Below are 17,645 nucleotides of genomic sequence, written 5' to 3' on the forward strand. Positions count from 1 at the left end.
CAGGCGCGCTCCCGCAGATCGTTAACGATATTGACGTCTGTGCATGCAGCTCAATTTTGGCTAGGTCGGCCAAAACTGCATTACAGGCCGGAGGCGGGTGATGTCACTGAACGATATCATTAGCAATATCATTCAGTGTTTATGCACTATAATCGGCCACCCCGGAGCGTAGGGAAAACACTAGGCGATAACGCTCATGGAGCATATCGCCTACTGTCTACCCGGCTTTAGTCGCAATGTAATGTGCCTATGATGCACAAGGAAACTGTGCTGATTCACTGGATATAGGATACTCGTGCTCCATGGCGTACTGAGGCTAGATGTAGGAGAACACAGCTGTAAAAATAGGATTTTAATACCTACCAGTAAATCCTTTTCTCGTAGTCCATAAGGAATATTGGGGAATCTAGTACGATGGGGTATAGACGCGGTCCAAAGAAGCCAGTGCACTTTAAATTTCTCTTACGTCCTAGAAGATACTGGGGTCCACATTAGTACCATGGGGTATAGACGGGTCCACTAGGAGCCATGGGCACTTTAGGAAATCAATAGTGTGGGCTGGCTCCTCCCTCTATGCCCCTCCTACCTGACTCAGTTTAGAAAATGTGCCCGGAGGAGCAGGTCATGCTTTGGAGAGCTCCTGAAGAGTTTTCCACCTTTATTTTAAATGTTTATTTTCAGTCAGGGCTGTTTGGCAACAGCCTGACTGCTTTGTGGGACTTAGGGGGGAGAACGGCCCAAATTCCTTAGAGTTATTGGTCCCGTTTCTCTGCTGACAGGATACTGAGCTCCTGAGGGAGCCATTCGCAAGCCACACCACGGCGCAGCGTACCCTCCCGCAGCACGCTGCCACCCCCTAACAGAGCCAAAAGATGAAGAGTGGTGAGTACAACGCCGGCGTCCCGGTTAGCGGGGCGCCGGCGGGAATGGCGGCACAAGGGCTGGAGCACAGCTCTGACTGCAGGCTGCACTTCAGGGGTCTCAGACAGGCGCACGCTGACGGTGTGTGCCGCTGTGAGGGACGCACTGAGCCTCCTCTGATGCCCACACTGGCCACAACGTACTAACAGGGGTTTTAACTCTTGGTTAGACATTTTTTTAACTCAAGACCAGTATAAAAAAATGCGGGAAGCCGCGCGCCATTACAGGGGGCGGGGCTTCACAGAGTGGATCTTAAAGCTCTCCAGCGCCATTTCCCTCTGCAGCTCATACAGGCAGCATTCCCAGGGACGCGCAGCTCCTCCACAAGGACTCCAAGTCTCCTCAGTGGAATTAGGGGATCTTAGTAAAGGAGGGGAGCAAGTTTAAGATTATAACCACTACTAGGTTGATTCTTTCTAGACCCAGCTAGGTTTTACCTTGCTAGAAGGGGCGCTGTGTGGCTGGCTCCGATTTCTGTGTCTCTGAGGACCCTGCCTACATATACTGAGTTTTCACTAGTGTCTGTGTAGGTGTCCATTTACAATTATGTCCAGGGACTGTGGGGGTCATTCCGAGTTGATCATTCGCTAGCTACTTTTAGCAGCCGTGCAAACGCATAGTCGCCGCACACGGGGGGAGTGTGTTTTCGCTTTGCAAGTGTGCGAACGCGAGTGCAGCCGAGCGGAAAGAAAACGTTTTTTGCAGTTTCTGAGTAGCTCTGGACTTACTCAGCCCTTGCGATCACGTCAGTCTTTTTGGTTCCGGAATTGATGTCAGACACCCGCCCTGCAAACGCCTGGACACGCCTGCGTTTTTCCAAACACTCCCTGAAAACTGTCAGTTGCCACCCATAAACGCCCTCTTCCTGTCAATCACCTTGCGATAGGCTGTGCGGATGGATTCTTTGTTAAATCCATCACCCAGCAACGATCCGCTATGTACACGTATGACGCACGTGCGCATTGCGGTGCATACGCATGTGCAGTAATAACCTGTTCGCTGCACTGCGAAAAAAGGCAGCGAGCAATCAACTCGGAATGACCCCCTGTGTGTCTTGTACAGTGGAAAGTCTCTCATCCCCTGGAGACTCACTACCCTGTACTCAGGATAGTGTTCACTCCTAGTCCAGTGGGGCTGAACCCCCATGGTTGGCCTCCATTAAAGGGATGATTTCAAATATTTCTACTAAGCTGTCTCATACGGAGAATGAGACAAAATTCTTACGGCAGTCTATTGATGACCTGATAAATAGATTCAGCTCCCATGCCTGCGCCCCACACTCTCGCCATTTGCCCACAAAAGCGTACTCTGGCCCAAATCATGCAGGGTGATACTGATCCTGACACGTCGGATCCAGAGGAGGGTGAAGTGGATGCGAGTGGGGGGGATGCTGTCCTGTCACAGGTCTTCATTGAGACTATCAGATCTGTCCTACATATTCCTGACAAGACTGAAGACGTAGAAGAGTTATCTTATATTAACACTAAAAAGAAATCCTCAGCTACTTTCCCCGCTTCAAAGGAATTAAATGCCCGGTTTCAAGAGATGTGGGCGAACGCTGACAAAAGTTTCAGATCCCTAAAAAGGCTTATTTCTTCCTTTCCTGCGGAGGATAGGAAGAAATGGGAAATCCGCCGATTGTGGACGCATTAGTGTCCAGGTTGTCATGTAAGATAGTCTTACCGGTTCCCGGGGCCAAGTCTTTAAAGGACTCAGCTGACCGCAAGATTGAGACCACTCTCAAATCTTTATACCATGCGGCTGGGGTCGCCCAGAGACCCACTACTGCTTGTGCATGGATCACTAGGGCCATTGCCAAGTGGTCAGGTAACCTAATTGACGGCTTAGATTCCTTACCCAGGGGGGAGATTTTACTCCTACAGCATATTCATGATTAAGTTCAAGATGGAGTCTGAGAGCAGTGATCTCAGATCTGGAGGAGGGGGAATTTCTGGTGTCTCTGGACATCAAGGATGCGTACCTTCATATTCCAATTTGGCCGCCTCAGCAGGCTTATCTACGGTTTGCAATGCAGGACTATCACTACCAGTTCCAGGCCCTGCCATTTGGCCTCTCCACGGCACCGAGGGTGTTCACCAAAATAATGGCAAAGATGATGTTTCTCTTCCACAAGCAGGGAGTGAAGATCATACCATACCTGGACGACCTGCTGATAAAAGCGCCTTCCAGGGAGAGGTTGTTGGACAGCATTGCCCTCTCAACCAGACTTCTCCAGGATCACGGGTAGATACTGAACCTACCAAAATCCCACCTGGAACCAACATGGAGGCTTCCGTTCCTAGGAATGATCCTGGATACGAAGGAACAAAAGGTGTTCCTTCCCTTAGAAAAGGCAATGGTAATCCAGTCAATGGTGCTGGATGTCCTAAAACCAACCTGGATATCGGTGCATCTGTGCATTTGCCTTCTGGGGAAGATGGTAGCCTCTTACGAGGCTCTGCAGTACGGAAGGTTTCATGCGAGGCCCTTCCACCTGGATCTGTTGGACAAATGGTCCAGATCACATCTTCACTTGCACCAGAGGATAACGTCAGTTGCCAAAAGCCAGGAATTCTCTTCTATGGTGGCTCCAGACTTCTCACCTGACCAAGGGTCGACGGTTCGGGATACAAAAATGGATTCTTCTAACTACGGACGCAATCCTCAGGAGGTTGGGGAGCAGTCACCCAGTTCCAAGGGAAATGGTCAAGGCAGGAAGCCATTCTTCCAATCAACATTCTGGAATTAAGGGCCATATACAACGCCCTTCTACAGGCATCGCATCTTCTTCAAGATCAAGCCATTCAGGTTCAGTCGGACAATGAGACGGCCGTAACGTACATAAACCGACAGGGCGGATCGAAGAGCAGAGCTGCAATGTAACAAAAATTCTCCTCTGGGCAGAAAGACATGCGGTGGCGCTGTCGTCAATCTTCATTCCGGGAATAGACAACTGGGAAGCAGACACCCTCCATCCAGGAGAGTGGGGCGTTCACCCGCAGGTGTTCGAGTTCTTGACAAGTCTGTGGGGAATCCCTCAGATAGACATGATGGCCTCTCATCTCAACAAGAAGCTAAAGCGCTATTGTTCCAGGTTGAGGGACCCACAAGCAGTGGACGCTCTGACACCATGGGTTTACGTGTTCCCACCTCTTCCACTGTTTAAGAATTCTCAAAAGAATTAAAAGGGAAAAGGTTCAAGCGATTCTCATTGATCCAGATTTGCGGAGAAGGGCCTGGTACACGGATCTACTGGAGTTGCTCCTGGAGGATCCGTGGCCTCTACCCCTGCGAGAGGATCTTCTGCAACAGGGGCCGTTCATCTATCAAGAATTACCGCGGCTACGTTTGATGGCATAGAAGTTGAACGTCAGATTTTAGCCCGGAAAGGCATTCCGAACAAGGTTATTCCAACCTTGATCCAAGCTAGGAATGAGGTAACGTCTAAACACTACCACCGTATTTGAAAAAAAAATGGGTCTCGTGGTGTGAAAACAGGAAATTTCCTGCACTGGAATTTTCAACTGGGACGCTTTCTCCTTTTTCTATAGTCAAGTGTGGATGTGGGCCTACATTTGGGCTCCTTGAAAGTCCACATTTCGGCCTTGTCCATTTTCTTCCAGAAACAATTGGCTTCCCTTCCTGAGGTTCAGACGTTCTTGAAGGGGGTTCTGCACATCCAACCGCCCTTTGTGCCTCCCACGGCACCTTGGGATTTTAACATGGTGATGCAGTATCTGCAATCGGACTGAGTTGAACCTTTACAGGAGGTTGACGTCAAATTTCTTAAATGAAAGACTGTTACAATGTTGGCCATGGCTTTCGCAAGGCATATCTCCGAACCGGGGGCGTTGTCTTACAAAAGCCCCCATTTGGCTTTTCATGAGGATAGAACTGAACTCAGAACTCGTCAGCTATTTCTTCCTAAGGTGGTGTCTGCGTTTCATATCAACCAACCTATTGTGGTTCCGGTGCTTACGGACACCTCTGCTATCTCAAAGTCCCTGGATGTTGTGAGGGCTTTGAGGATCTACGTTAAGAGGACAGCTCGTCACAAAAAAAAAAAAAAAAAATCTAACTTGCTGTTTGTTCTCTATGATCCCAAGAAGATTGGGTGTCCTGCTTCAAAGCAGTCTATTGCTCGCTGGATCAGGCTTACTATCCAGCAGGCTTATTCATCGGACGGATTGCCGGTTCCGAAAGTACAGGCCCACTCTACTAAGTCAGTGGGTTCTTCCTGGGCGGCTGTCTCGGCTTTACAGCTCTGCCGAGCCGCTACTTGGTCAGGATCGAACACGTTTGCTAAGTTCTATAAGTTCGATACTTTGGCCTCTGAGGACCTTCAGTTTGGTCAATCAGTTCTGCAGGAACCTCAGCACTCTCCCACCTCGTTTGGGAGCTGTGGTACATCCCCATGGTACTAATTTGGACCCCAGAATCCTCTATGACGCAAGAGAAAATAGCTGCAGTACACTGCAAACATATCCATCCTGCCTCAACCGGCCGGCCAGCTCTGTCACATGGGAGGTCTGCCTGGGAGGAGCTGCAGCTTCCTCTGCAGCTACTGTAGCTCCCTGTACACTCAGCCAGCCTGCCTCCTTACTTTCCTCAGTTAGGAGAGGCAGCTGCCGGCAGCCACCCCCACACGTACACATATGGGAGTACCTCTTACAAGAAGGTCTGAACTTCTGGCAACACTACCAACTTCTTCTGGAAGAAAATAGAGGGCTGAAATCTGGACCTTAATGGAGCCCAGACGTAAGCCCTTATCTACACCAGCCTGCAGGAAACGTAAGAAATGTTCCAAGAGAGACTCAGCAGGCGGAAACGCGCACTCCTCGCACCAAGAGACATATCTCCTCAAGATATGATAGTGTTTCAACGTCACAGGTTTCCTGGCCTGAACCATGGCAGCAAAAGCCTTCTTGGAAAGGCCCTTGTGAGCTAGGATGTTCCACTCAACCTCCATGCCATCAAACCAAGTCGCCGTAAGTCTGGGAAGACTAACAGTCCTTGTTGAAGAAGATCACTTAGTGGTAGAGGCCAAGGGTCTTCGACGGACATGTCCAGAAGATCCGCGTACCACGCCCTCCGAGACCAATCCGGGGCAATCAGAATTGCCTGGACACCTTGATTCCTGATTTGCTTTAGCATCCTTGGGAGAAATGGAATCGAAGGAAACAGGTAGACCAGCCAGTACAGCCAAGGTGACGCCAGTGTGTCCACTGCCCTCGCCTGAGGGTCCCTGGTCAGTGAGCAATACCAGGGAAGTTTCTTGCTGAGACGAGAAGCCATCATGTCTATATGTGGGCAACCCCACCGGTTGATGATCTGCTGGAACACCAGATGGTGGAGACCCCTCTCCCCCGGGTGGAGATCGTGACGACTCAGGAAGTCCACCTCCTGGTTGTCCACACCCGGAATGAAGATTGCTGACATTGCTATTACATTTCTTTCCACCCAGAGGAGTATCTTTGACACCTCTCACATGCAGGCTCTGCTTTTTGTCCCGTGTAGTGTCCTGAATGTGTTTTATGAGGGTTACCAACGTAACTAAGGGCATATACCCAGAGAGGCCCCCCTGAATTTGAGTGGCCCAGGAATGAATGGCATGGGTCATCCAGCAACACGCAATGACCGGCCTTTGTGCTATACCGGCTGCCGCGTATATAGACTTTAGGGTAGTCTCTGTCTTCCTATCCCCAGGATCCTTCATGGTAAAAAGAGCCCGGGGCAGGCAGCACCATCTTTTTAGACAGGCGAGGGACGGATACATCCACCCCAGGGGGTTCCTCCCAAAATTTTCAGGAGCAAATGGGAAAGCGTGCAAAAACTTTTTTGACACTTCGAGTTTTTTGTCTGGATTTTTCCAGGCCTGTTTGTATAGGTCATCTAACTCTGTAGAGTCAGGAAAAGTGACATTTAGGCTTGTTTTGTACAAAGAAAAACGACTGCTGTGGCGCAGCGTCCTTCTAGAGGGAGCTTTAACACGTCCCTTACAGCCAGAATTAGGGGTTCAATACCCTGAGCAGAATCGGGATCCCCACTAAAAGGATACAGGTCATCTTCATCCTCCTGTATATCATCTGCACCAGAGAATAGAGCAGCTAAACCACGCTTCTGTGGACCTGCATGAGAGAGGGACCCTGTGCATCTGACCTAGCTGCTAAATCTGCAACAGCTTGCTGTAGTAGCTGAGTCTTCTGCACATTAGCTGTGAGCTGGGATGACATATCATAGTCTTAAGAGACCCTAACCAGTGGGGCTCTGGACCCTCTCCCCCAGCCCCTTCACCGATTTGTGAATATTGACTGCATTATTCACATGAAACAGAATCAGTAGATAATGGAGAGAATCTAGTGTGACATACACTGCATAGCTTGTGTTTATCCACATTTCACAGTAAGCACAAAACATACACAGACAGTTATAATGCAAGCCTGCCCTACTGTATGAGAGAGAGCGAGAGAGAGCGGCTGTAAACACTAACAATTTTTGTCCTAAATAGGATCCAGATAGGGTACACAAGCGGCTCTACCCCTTTGCTACACCCTGTACCAGATATCCAGTGTGGCTGAGGAATCAGGAAGTGCTGTGTGTGCTGTATATGGCTGCAGTAAGCAGAAGAAAGGCACAAAACTCCTCAGGTCCCGCTGATGTAGCTCCACCCCCTCCAATGGCGCCGGAGTTACACTAATATATTGTACTGGCAGTGTCTCCTTTTTAGCTCAAAACATTATAACAAGTGCTAGTCAAGCTTTTTGTGCCATTTCCACACGGGGGACTCTAGAGGGACCCCCCCAGGAGGGTCCCGTACGGCACGCCTGTGGTCATCTGCACTGTGAACCGGGGAACCCCATAGTTGGGCCCCCGGTTTGTACTCATCACCAATGTCACCTTCAGTCAGCGTTTGGGGTGTGCTGCGGCTGTGACAGCCAAGGCGCAGTGCCCCGCTGAACAACAAAATCCAGGTGGTCCTACAGCGTGGAAGCGGCTCTGCACCTCGTAAGGCCAGTGACCTCCCCCTTCCCTCCCTAACTCCCACGGTGCAGGTTTGCTGTTGCCCAGACAGCATACCGAAAATAACAAAAAGAAAAAAAAAAAAGAAATTGAAGAAAACTCTGGAGCTCAGAGATGTGCATCCTCTCCTGAGGGCACTTTTTTCTAAACTGCCTGTGAGAGAGGGGGCATAGAGGGGAGAAGCCAGCACACCCAGTTGAAGAAATTTAAAGTGCAGTGGCTCCTTTGGACCCCGTCTATACTCTATTGTACTAGATTCCCCAATATCCCTTATGGATGCTAGGAGAGAAATGGTGGCTCCCATTCATTATGGAGAAAGATGAATGCATCGATGAATTGAAAGTGGCATTCCTCCATCCTGCAGGTACAACATCTTTTTTATACCCAAGGAACCCGGATGTTTTATGGATTCCTTCAGTAGATGTTCCGTGTAAAGTGAATTTATTAACTCCAACAGGTCAAATGTACTTCCTTTCTAACATTGGCATACTAAAAACAAATGAAGCCTTCAGCCAATTCCCACCCATCAAGTAGAACCATCCATTCAGAGCAGCAGCACCAAATGGTAATTATCTGTAGTAAACTTTCTAAATAAGTGAAATACATAAAATCACAAAACTTTTAAATATTTTAGTATTAACATAATGTGTCATTGCACATCATATATTATAAAAAGGGATAGTTTAAGGAGATGAATAAAAAATAATGAACAGGCCTAGATTGTTAAAATAATAAACAAATTAGAACGAAGAGCCTAAAGTGAAACCTCTTGTAGCAGATGATCCCATCATGATCCCAAAATAAAGCTTTGGGGATTTAGTGACGATAGCATGTACTATTTTTTTGGTTTTTAATTTACATTTTTTTTAAAGTTGGCTTTTTGAGAAAATAAAAAATTTTACAAATATTTTACATTTATCTTCACACCCAAGGCGTCAATTAGTACAACAAATTTCATTAAAATCTGAAATGGAAATCTGTCAGTTTGAAACCTGTGTTGCTTTGGTGAGGAGTAACCCACTGGCATACTTAGTCTAGTATATTCAGTGTGTAGCACCTCAAAGTACATGATCCGCAGCCCATTGCTGCAGTTTAATAGGTCCCCATTTACACATTAGAAAACCACCCTCCAGCACACATCAAATATCCGACATTGCTACAGTGCTAGATGTTAATACAATTAACATTTTATTAAAAACTCAGGCTCCATGGCTTAAGGGGTAAGCAGACTTTACAGCTAGTTTTTTACATTTGCATCTCCTAGATATTAAAATGACCCAGCACTAGTTTTCTCATAAATCATACTTAGAACGTGATATTTTCTGCTTTTTGTCAGACATCAATATGTAATAGACTAGACTAATACCCATTATATCATGAAAGTGCTTCCCACAATGCCATTCTGAACCACGAATGCACTTCCCAATGCCCACAAGAACTCATCCATTAGCTATCAGCAATGACTTCCATCTACATTAAAGACAGACACTGGTCATTAAATATGATCTCCTTATTTATTACATGGAGTAGCAACTGGTATTTTGCTGGATAATTACATTCTTATTCCAGAAACATTGTGTTTACAAGCACAAATGCAAAAATAAACCCATAAGTCTTTAAAAGAAAAAAAAAATGGCCTAATCCCAAGTGTAATAATAAGAATTTACTTACCGATAATTCTATTTCTCGTAGTCCGTAGTGGATGCTGGGAACTCCGTAAGGACCATGGGGAATAGCGGCTCCGCAGGAGACTGGGCACAAAAGTAAAGCTTTAGGACTACCTGGTGTGCACTGGCTCCTCCCCCTATGACCCTCCTCCAAGCCTCAGTTAGGATACTGTGCCCGGACGAGCGTACACAATAAGGAAGGATTTATGAATCCCGGGTAAGACTCATACCAGCCACACCAATCACACTGTACAACCTGTGATCTGAACCCAGTTAACAGCATAACAGAGGAGCCTCTGGATAGATGGCTCACAACAACAATAACCCGATTTAGTTAACAATAACTATGTACAAGTATTGCAGACAATCCGCACTTGGGATGGGCGCCCAGCATCCACTACGGACAACGAGAAATAGAATTATCGGTAAGTAAATTCTTATTTTCTCTGACGTCCTAGTGGATGCTGGGAACTCCGTAAGGACCATGGGGATTATACCAAAGCTCCCAAACGGGCGGGAGAGTGCGGATGACTCTGCAGCACCGAATGAGAGAACTCCAGGTCCTCCTCAGCCAGGGTATCAAATTTGTAGAATTTAGCAAACATGTTTGCCCCTGACCAAATAGCTGCTCGGCAAAGTTGTAAAGCCGAGACCCCTCGGGCAGCCGCCCAAGATGAGCCCACCTTCCTTGTGGAATGGGCTTTTACAGATTTTGGCTGTGGCAGGCCTGCCACAGAATGTGCAAGCTGAATTGTATTACAAATCCAATGAGCAATAGTCTGCTTAGAAGCAGGAGCACCCAGCTTGTTGGGTGCATACAGGATAAACAGCGAGTCAGATTTTCTGACTCCAGCCGTCCTGGAAACATATATTTTCAGGGCCCTGACTATGTCCAACAACTTGGAGTCCTCCAAGTCACTAGTAGCCGCAGGTACCACAATAGGTTGGTCCAGATGAAACGCTGAAACCACCTTAGGGTGAAAATGAGGACGAGTCCTCAATTCCGCCCTGTCTGAATGGAAGATCAGATAAGGGCTTTTACAGGATAAAGCCGCCAATTCTGACACGCGCCTAGCCTAGGCCAGGGCCAACAGCATGACCACTTTCCATGTGAGATATTTTAACTCCACAGATTCAAGTGGTTCAAACCATTGTGACTTTAGGAACCCCAAAACTACATTGAGATCCCAAGGTGCCACTGGAGGCACAAAAGGAGGCTGTATATTGCAGTACCCCTTTTACAAACGTCTGAACTTCAGGAACTGAAGCTAGTTCTTTCTGGAAGAAAATTCACAGGGCCGAAATTTGAACCTTAATGGACCCCAATTTTAGGCTCATAGACACTCCTGTTTGCAGGAAATGCAGGAATCGACCTAGTTGAAATTCCTCCATCGGGGCCTTACTGGCCTCGCACCATATTTTCGCCTAATGCGGTGATAATGCTTTGCGGTTACATCCTTCCTGGCTTTGATCAGGGTAGGGATGACTTCATCCGGAATGCCTTTTTCCTTCAGGATCCGGCGTTCAACCGCCCTGCCGTCAAACGCAGCCGCGGTAAGTCTTGGAATAGATAGGGTCCTTGATGGAGCAGGTCCCTTCTTAGAGGTAGAGGCCACGGGTCCTCCGTGAGCATCTCTTGAAGTTCCGGGTAACAAGTCCTTCTTGGCCAATCCGGAGCCACGAGTATAGTTCTTACTCCCCTCCGTCTTATAATTCTCAATACTTTTGGTAAGAGAGGAAGAGGAGGGAACCCATACACTGACTGGTACACCCACGGTGTTACCAGAGCGTCCACAGCTATTGCCTGAGGGTCCCATGACCTGGCGCAATACCTGTCCAATTTTTTGTTTAGGCGGGACGCCATCATGTCCACCTTTGGTTTTTCCCAACGGTTTACAATCATGTGGAAGACTTCTGCTGAGGAAGTCTGTTTCCCAGTTGTCCACTCCCGGAATGAACACTGCTGACAATGCTATCACATGATTTTCCGCCCAGCGAAAAATCCTTGCAGCTTCTCTACGTGGGCGACTGCCGTGATGTTGTCCGACTGGATCAGCACCGGCTGACCTTGAAGCAGAGGTCTTGCTTGGCTTAGGGCATTGTAAATGGCCCTTAGCTCCAAGATATTTATGTGAAGTGATGTCTCCAGGCTTGACCACAAGCCCTGGAAATTTCTTCCCTGTGTGACTGCTCCCCAGCCTCGCAGGCTGGCATCCGTGGTCACCAGGACCCAGTCCTGAATGCCGAATCTGCGCCCTCTAGAAGATGAGCACTCTGCAACCACCACAGGAGAGACACCCTTGTCTTTGGTGACAGGATTATCCGCTGATGCATCTGAAGATGCGATCCGGACCACTTTTCCAGCAGGTCCCACTGGAAAGTTCTTGCGTGGAATCTGCCGAATGGAATTGCTTCGTAGGAAGCCACCATTTTTCCCAGGACCCTTGTGCACTGCTGCACTGACACTTGGCCTGGTTTTAGGAGGTTTCTGACTAGTTCGGATAACTCCCTGGCTTTTTCCTCCTGGAGAAACACCTTTTTCTGGACTGTGTCCAGGATCATCCTTAGGAATAGAAGACGTGTCGTCGGGATCAGCTGCGATTTTGGAATATTAAGAATCCAACCGTGCTGCCGCAACACTACTTGAGATAGTGCTACCCCGACTACCAACCGTTCCCTGGATCTTGCCCTTATCCGGAGATCGTCCAAGTAAGGGATAATTAAAACTCCCTTCCTTCGAAGGAGTATCATCATTTCGGCCATTACTTTGGTAAAGACCCGGGGTGCCGTGGACAAACCAAACGGCAGCGTCTGAAACTGATAGTGACAGTTCTGTACCACAAACCTGAGGTACCCTTGGTGAGAAGGGTAAATTGGGACATGGAGATAAGCATCCTTGATGTCCAGAGACACCATATAATCCCCTTCTTCCAGGTTTGCCATCACCGCTCTGAGTGACTCCATCTTGAATTTGAACCTTTGTATGTAAGTGTTCAAGGATTTCAGATTTAAATTAGGTCTCACCGAGCCGTCCGGCTTCGGTACCACAAACAGCGTGGAATAATACCCCTTTCCCTGTTGTAGGAGGGGTACCTTGATTATCACCTGCTGGGAATACAGCTTGTGAATGGCTTCCCATACCGCCTCCCTGTCGGAGGGAGACGTCGGTAAAGCAGACTTTAGGAAAACAGCGAAGGGGAGACGTCTCGAATTCCAATTTGTACCCCTGAGATACCACCTGAAGGATCCAGGGGTCCCCTGTGAGTGAGCCCACTGCACGCTGAAATTTTTGAGACGGGCCCCCACCGTGCCTGAGTCCGCTTGTAAAGCCCCAGCGTCATGCTGAGGACTTGGCAGAAAACGGGAGAGGGCTTCTGTTCCTGGGAACTGGCTGTTTGCTGCAGCCTTTTTCCTCTCCCTCTGCCACGGGGCAGAAATGAGGAGCCTTTTGCCCGCTTGCCCTTATGGGGCCCAAAGGACTGCGCCTGATAATACGGCGTCTTCTTATGTTGAGAGGCTACCTGGGGTAAAAATGTGGATTTTCCAGCCGTTGCCGTGGCCACCAGGTCTGTTAGACCTACCCCAAATAACTCCTCCCTTTTATAAGGCGATACTTCCATATGCCTTTTGGAATCAGCATCACCTGACCACTGTCTTGTCCATAACCCTCTTCTGGCAGAAATGGACAGCGCACTTACTCTTGATGCCAGTCGGCAAATATCCCTCTGTGCATCACGCATATATAGAAATGCATCTTTTAAATGCTCTATAGTCAGTAATATACTGTCCCTATCTAGGGTATCAATATTGTCAGTCAGGGAATCCGACCAAGCCACCCCAGCACTGCACATCCAGGCTGAGGCGATTGCTGGTCGCAGTATCACACCCGTGTGAGTGTATATACATTTTAGGATATTTTACTGCTTTCTGTCAGCAGGTTCCTTAAGGGCTGCCGTATCCGGGGACGGTAGTGCCACCTGTTTAGACAAGCGTGTGAGCGCTGTATTCACCCTAGGGGGTGTTTCCCAACGTGCCCTATCCTCTGGCGGGAAGGGGTATGATGCTAATAACTTTAGGAATTAACAGTTTTTATCGGGTGAAACCCACGCATCATCACACACTTCATTTAATTCCTCAGATGCAGGAAAAACTACAGGCAGTTTTTTCTCACCCAACATAATACCCTTTTTAGTGGTACTGGTATTATCAGAAATGTGTAAAAACATTTTCCATAGCCTCAATCATGTAACGTGTGGCCCTACTGGAAGTCACATTCGTCTCTTAATCGTCGACACTGGAGTCAGTATCCGTGTCGGCGTCTGTATCTGCCATCTGCGGTAACGGGCGTTTTAGAGCCCCTGATGGCTTTTGAGACACCTGGACAGGCGCAGGCTGAGTCGCCGGCTGTCTCATGTCATCAATCTTTTGTAAAGGGATGACTCACATAATTCCTTCCATAAACTCATCCACTCAGATGTCGACTCCCTAGGGGGTGACATCTCTGTTACAGGCAATTGCTCCGCCTCCACCTCATTTTCCTCCTCATACATGTCGACACAACGTACCGACACACAGCACACACACAGGGAATGCTCTGATAGAGGACAGGACCCCACTAGCCCTTTGGGGAGACAGAGGGAGAGTATGCCAGCACACACCAGAGCGCTATATATATATATATATATATATATATATATATATATATATATATATATATATATATATATATATATATATATATATATATATATATATATATATATATATATATATATATATATATATATATATATATATATACAGGGATAACCTTATATAAGTGTTTTTCCCCTTATAGCTGCTGTATTGTTATACTGCGCCTAATTAGTGCCCCCCCTCTCTTTTTTAACCCCTTTCTGTAGTGTAGTAACTGCAGGGGAGAGCCAGGGAGCTTCACTCCAACGGAGCTGTGAGAGAAAATGGCGCCAGTGTGCTGAGGAGATAGGCTCCGCCCCCTTCTCGGCGGCCTTTTCTCCCGTTTTTCTGTGGAATCTGGCAGGGGTTAAAATTCATCCATATAGCCCTGGGGGCTATATGTGATGTATTTTCGCCAGCCAAGGTGTTTTTATTGCTGCTCAGGGCGCCCCCCCCCCTAGCGCCCTGCACCCTCAGTGACCGAAGTGTGAAGTGTGCTGAGGAGCAATGGCGCACAGGTGCAGTGCTGTGCGCTACCTTGGTGAAGACAGGATGTCTTCTGCCGCTGATTTTCCGGACCTCTTCTTGCTTCTGGCTCTGTAAGGGGGCCGGCGGCGCGGCTCTGGGACCGGACTCCGAGGCTGGGCCTGTGTTCGGTCCCTCTGGAGCTAATGGTGTCCAGTAGCCTAAGAAGCCCAATCCACTCTGCACGCAGGTGAGTTCGCTTCTTCTCCCCTTAGTCCCTCGATTCAGTGAGCCTGTTGCCAGCAGGTCTCACTGAAAATAAAAAACCTAAAACTAAACTTTCACTAAGAAGCTCAGGAGAGCCCCTAGTGTGCACCCTTCTCGGCCGGGCACAAAAATCTAACTGAGGCTTGGAGGAGGGTCATAGGGGGAGGAGCCAGTGCACACCAGGTAGTCCTAAAGCTTTACTTTTGTGCCCAGTCTCCTGCGGAGCCGCTAATCCCCATGGTCCTTACGGAGTTCCCAGCATCCACTAGGACGTCAGAGAAAATAGAAATTATATTTCTGAAATGGGAAACATACCAACATACTCCATTAATTATGTTTTTTCCTGGTTTTATCAAGATAACACAAACTGACTCATCCAATCAGCTTTAATGACACTTCGTATGCTTTCAAATTACTCTAAAGGCCAGTACACACGTTCTTAATTTCCCAGAGATGTGTGCTGAGCGATCTATCAGTGACCGTTCAGCAAACATCTCTCCCCCCACTCAGCACAGCGCGATGTGTGCTGAGCGAGGGAATGATGCGCTCATTTCACCCAGCGAGTGAAATGAACGATGTGCTAGATCAGCCGTGGCCAACGCGTGCTTCTTGAACCGCATGCGGCTCTTTCTTTATTCAAATGTGGCTCCCAACACTCAAAGTCACCTGACCACAGCAGATCCTGGAAACCGGTGCACTCCAGCACAGCAGCAGTACGGCGACTGAAAACTGATGGAGCCAGATACTGGACTGTAGTGACATACAGTATGAGGGTGGGCTGGAGAGACAAGGGGGAGCTGGCTGGAGTGACACAGAAGGATCCTGGCAGGAGAGACATAATGGGGGAGCTGACTGGAGTGATACAGGAGGGTGCTGGCAGGTGTGACACATGCGGGAGCTGGCTGGAGTGACACATGGGGTAGCTGGCTGGAGTGACACAGGAGAGTACTAACAGGAGTGACACATTCACACATGGGCTGGCTGGAGTGACACAGGAGGGTGCTGACTGGAGTGACACATGGAGGAGCTGAAGTGTATTATGTGAATATGGCTGTTTCAATATATGTTATGTGGATCTGGATTTTTTTAATTATTTTACGTGGAAGTGTCCTTTTCAATGTATTTTATGTTGGATCTGGCTTTAAAATATATTTTATGTGGATCTGGCTTTTTCATTGTATTTTATACCAGGGGTGTGGCCTAGCAGGCACAAGGCCAGACCCCATTTTTGCACACGCGCCTTCGACTTGATGTCGGCTCTTTGACGTACCTAACTAGATGTTTTGTCTCTTTGTCTCTGACTGGTTGGCCACCCCTGTGCTAGATTGTGCCTGCAAGGAGGCCAATCTAGCACCGGCGAGCATTCCTATCGCTGTGGGGCATACACACGAGAGATTCATACTTAACTTCTAAGCAATCTAGTCTGATTGCTTACATTTTAACCACTTGCCTGGCATGGTCGCATCAGATGCGACCATCCCTGCAAGTGCTTTATCGGACCTGGTCGCACAGGATGCGACCAGTCAGATAAACTATGTTAGCAGCGGCAGGGAAGGGAACCTTCACTCCGCTGCAGCTGTCAGTGGGGCCTGAAGGTCCCTCTTCCTCCCTGCACCCTCCCCCTGTGTCTGCTGTGCTGCCGATCACTGCTGATCAGTCAGCACAGCAAGATCCCCCAGCGGCTGCAGACAATAGCAGCTGCTGGTAAGGGTAAAACAACCCCTTCCCAAGCCACCCCCCGCTGTGTACCAGGCAGCTGTCTGGGTTCTGAACACTAAAGTCGCGATGTTCCCAATGTTCAGATGTTTGCGATGTTCCCGATCAATGTTTCTATGTTTGGGGAAAATATATAAAAAAAATATTTATTTTTCTAACTAAAATCATCTTGGATAGGGTTAAGTTCATGTTCTTCACCTAATTCACGCATAAACAAAAGACCATTTCGGAGCGGTTTTTGGGGATATTAAATTGTCCGTTAAATGGTTAAGAAGGGATCTCTCCGTGTGTACCCCCCTTTAAGGGGATTGTGCTGATGAACACTCCTTTAGTGGTGCTCGTAAGGGTGAGTTGCTCCAGAACAGTGGGACTCCAAAATAGGGAACCTACATAATTCTGCTCATTAGGGGGATTGGGCTCAATCTGTAACTAAAGGGAAAGAAAAAAAAAAAAAAAGGTTTTGTCCATTTTAGACCTGGGTATGCTTTTTAGTGATATAAAAAATATCTTTAAAACTATTACAGCCTTATTGTTTAGTACTACTAACATTTATCGCAGGTAGATACCTCCTCCTGATACAGAAAAAGTAGTCAATCACAAATCTCCGGTAATAAATGTTTAGATTTATAGCAGATATATATTCTTTCCCAGTATATACAGATGTGCCCTCATACAGTACATCTAGGTTCAATACGCCATGCAGTGTGAGATTCCAAGTGTGCTGACAGGTGCTGTGGAACTCTGCTAACGTTGGTGCGGCTACGATGCACAAGGAGACTGCCGATTCATTTGATATATGTGACAATTGTATACTGTGTGAAGGCAAACACAGGAAGATGGATAAATATAGCATCTAATAGACAGATGTACAGTCACACTTTTCAATAGCACGAGAGAGAGAGAGAGAGAGAGAGA

At 47.8% G+C, this 17,645-nt stretch overlaps 1 protein-coding gene across 3 annotated transcripts in view; it reads right to left on the minus strand.

Moving 5' to 3' along the window:
• The window catches only part of SLC9A7 (solute carrier family 9 member A7), a 291,022-nt gene that overhangs the window by 131,158 nt on the left and 142,219 nt on the right, over positions 1-17,645 (minus strand). The window lies entirely within an intron of this gene.

The sequence above is a fragment of the Pseudophryne corroboree genome, chromosome 2, assembly GCF_028390025.1.
Source record: "Pseudophryne corroboree isolate aPseCor3 chromosome 2, aPseCor3.hap2, whole genome shotgun sequence".
Classification (NCBI taxonomy): domain Eukaryota; kingdom Metazoa; phylum Chordata; class Amphibia; order Anura; family Myobatrachidae; genus Pseudophryne; species Pseudophryne corroboree.